Source organism: Manis javanica, chromosome 1 (assembly GCF_040802235.1).
Source record: "Manis javanica isolate MJ-LG chromosome 1, MJ_LKY, whole genome shotgun sequence".
NCBI lineage: Eukaryota > Metazoa > Chordata > Mammalia > Pholidota > Manidae > Manis > Manis javanica.
This window is the reverse complement of record NC_133156.1, coordinates 117,295,521-117,299,499: the sequence shown is the minus strand read 5'-3', so window position 1 is coordinate 117,299,499 and position 3,979 is coordinate 117,295,521.

Sequence of the window (3,979 nt, the reverse complement as noted above, 5' to 3'; positions counted from 1 at the left end):
TTTATATCTTGTTCTTTGTCTTCTTTTATATTTTGGATGCTGTTTCAGAATGAAAACTTTCATCATCTCCGTTTATTATTGATGTCTGAACATTATTTCTTCTGGTCCTAATGGGTAGCATAGTAATTAGGATTATAGACTCTAGAGCTGAGACCTGAAGTTAAATTCCAGCCTTGTTATTTCCTAGCTGTATGACTCTACATGAATTACTTAACCTTTCTGTGCCTTAATATCCTATTATTTAATACAGGAGTAATAATAGTACCTACCTCACAGATTATTGAAGATCAAGTAAATAGTTCAAAGTGCTTCACTCAGTGCCAGTTCAAGAGTTCAAATAGTTATTACTATTATTTTCCTTAATGTCTAGTTCTGTGTATCAGCACACCTTGTTGATCATGCTGAAAAATACCACAATACTCATCAGCCAGAATAATTGAGTGACAGCCTCTTGTTCTCACCAGTGAGTACTCACTCACTGCCCTGTCCTCAGTTCAAGTGGTGCTGGCCATTTTAAATGGGCAGCAGGTTTCAGGGAAATGACTGGCTGGGTAGGCATCTCAAGTGTTTGTATAGGTATGACTGGAAAAAAATGTACAATAAATATTTAGAAATGTTTCAGCCCCATCCTCCAAATGTATATATATATATATGCACTGTATACCAAGTTCTACATTTATGAATTAGCTTGATTGACTTGGTTTCTGGTACCTTTAGGTCTCACTCTTACCTCACAAGTCAGAGGCATTTAATGAACTATTTATCTTCTAAATATCACATGTGCCGTATTTAAAAATAGATTTAACTATGGTAAATTTATATCATTGAGTAGTATGTAGCTGTAAAAAGCAAAGAGGAATATTTCTGTGAAGTTATGGAATGGCCTTTTTAAAACAAGGTGAAAAACGCCTGAAAAACAGGGAGGTATATAACACTCCATTTAAGAAAGAAGGAATATAAACATGTTCATGTATAACTTTACTTATATTAAAAAAAAAAAAAAGCCCAGAACCTTAACAGCTACCTGTGGTGACAGTGGGAGGTGGGGGGAAAGTATGGAAGGGACCGGGATGGAACCTAGGCTTCTCTCAATATTAACCTTGAATTTTGTACATTTCACCTTGGAACCAGGTACTATGTTTTTATAAGAGAAGATTACATGAAAATTAAAAGTAGTCCCTGAAAATCCAAGGCAAAATAAACAAAAGAGCTGTCTTCATTGAGTTGGTGGCTTGAATGTTTCAATTATCTTTAAAGCACAGTAATTTGTTCACCTACTAGGATATCCCCAAGGGAAAAAAAGAACTGGAAAGAACTCAGAACTCCTCAGTAATCATTTTGTCAATAATTATGTTAATGTAATTAGAAATGAGGGTTTCCAGTTTAAAAGACACTTATAAAATCAAAGAAAAATTCTGTAATTCTTAATGTGGGATATACTCTCTTTATATAAAGACCCCTAAATAATATCAAAAATACCATTTCCCATTAAAGTGAACAAATGCTCCCTGAAGATAAGGCTGATTTTAGATCTTGGACAAAGCAATCAGTTGCTGAGGAGTAATTTTTCTACAAAATTAGTACCATTTTGTAACTTGTAAACAATTATTGATAATGCTAAATCCTTGAGGTTGAAAAGCTTATGGGGAATTTCATAATGAATGGATCAGGCTTTTGAAACCATTGATCATTTTGAACATTAGAAGATAGAATGATTTTATAGCACCCAATTTAAGCACACAGTACTACTTGTGAAATATTTTACAAAACCAACCTAAATTTGATCAAGCCTGAGACAGTAATATATGTTAAAGACGCAATTGAAATGCCCTTAAGTCCAGAAAGACCAACCTCGTTTTCTAACAAATTAACAAGGGAAGGAGGGGAATCCTATTGAATGGAAAAGTTTTAGGAGTATGTCAACCAAATGTGACATGTGGATCTTATCTGGGTCATAATTCAAACAAACTAAATGTAAAAAAAATTATTTTTGAGGTAGACAGGGAAGTAAAACAATGACCAGATATTTGGTGATACTAAAAAAAATTTTTTTAAGTGTGATGATATAGTGCTTTATGTTTCTTAAAAGTTACTTTGTTTTTTAGAAAGACATAGATATTTAGGGATGAAACTATGTCTGAGATTTGCTTAAAAATAATCTAGATTTGGGAATGTGTGTATTAGGTGGAGATAGCAATGGAGCAAGATTGACTGGGTGTTGAATCTATTGAATCTTAGCTAGTGGATACATGGGATTTCATTATATTATTTATATATGCAGAATTTTCCCCAATAAAAATTATAGTAAGCTATTCATTTACAGATTTTCACATATAACTATAGGAGAGCTGAGAGCCATTTCAGTACTTCATACTTGAACTAGTGTTTTTTTTTCTTGTGCTAGTTCTTTCTTGCTCCTAGAAAGGAAGGAAAAATGCCACATGGTTAATTAACAGTGGGTCTTTGTCTCATCCAGACAGCCTCTCAGAATTGGTTCGGCTATCGTTCTCTAGCAACATGCAAGAAAAATAATGAAAATTCAAATTCAGATCTCATAGAACCTGTTACTGGGCTTTATTGGATTTCTGTCATTTGACATTTAGATCTGCAGATACTTGCTTTTGAAGTGTAAATTTAAGCCAATAAGCACTAAGTGTCCATTATTAAGCATTGAGCACTCTGCTATGTGCAGAAAGGTAGGTGTGAGTATATAGTAAGTACATGAATATTTAAATATTTGTATACACACACCCAATTTATATGTTTCTCATATATGGCCTATCATGATCCTCAGAAGACTTTTTATGAAGTTGCCATTTTGAATTCTGTTATGAAGACTATTAAAAATGGGATTAATTCTTGTACCATTTGATTTGGGTTATATGTGAGGAATAGTCTGACAACTGAGATAATAAAACAATGGTGGACAGAGGTTGATTGTAAAATTTAAAATTTCCGTAATTGAGTATCTTTACAAAGAAAATGGATGTCCTGGATATTGTAAGCAACTACTGTTGACAGTTTAGATTATGTAGTTATCTATTATGTCTGCTCTCAAGAATGGAATTTTAAAACCACTGGGTTACTTTGATTTAGGTGTATTTATCTTATTGAATGGTATTAAAAAATAATGCTGTTATGATCTTTATTGGATAATCCTAGAGATTTTAAGTTATGTATTTATGACATTAGATTGAAGTATACCTTTAAGAAACAGATTCAGTTTTTGAGCAACGTGTTTGGATTAAATGAAGTGAAGCAATTGATTTGAAAACGACTGATACATCCTACCAAGTATTTGTGTGCTTCCTATCAGGCCCCGTTTAATATAAACGACTATCTTGTAACGTGGTATAATTTCATAAAGCCCTTTTAGAAAGGCTGGACAGAGCAAAACCGACCGCTGTTCTATGGATAAGAAAACTCACTAGTGGGATTTCAACACTATCGTATCTGATTTATCTTCCTATTCGAGCCATTTTTTGTTGCCATTTAATGAGATGCATACATTCAGCAACTTTTAAAATGTACTTACATTTTTATATAGTGGATCCAGACCATTTTGGCATAAGGTCCTTTATGATTGGGCTCCTAACGACCCGTCTAGTCTGTTTATGCTAATACCCAAGAAAACAAACAGTAAATTGGAGACAGAAAAACAGACAAACGAACCAAAATACCCCACACCTATACTAGGTACAGGTAATGCTGAGAGGGATGGGTCCCCCCTACAGGGACCATCTTGGTGAAGTAACCAAGTTAAAAGGGGCCTATTTTACAGCAGTGGTTTAGGTCAGCATGGCTGAGGTGGAGGCCTTAAGCGAACGGAGCAGGGACTGTTGGCGAGAGCTTCAAGTCCCGCTCGGAATCACGTCTAAGCGCGGCCTTCTCGCCGTTCCCTGCTCAGCTCTAGAGGCTGATCAGCCGGCAGAGGGCAACCCGCCCGCCAGGCGGGAGGCGGGGGCCTGGCCGCTCGGGA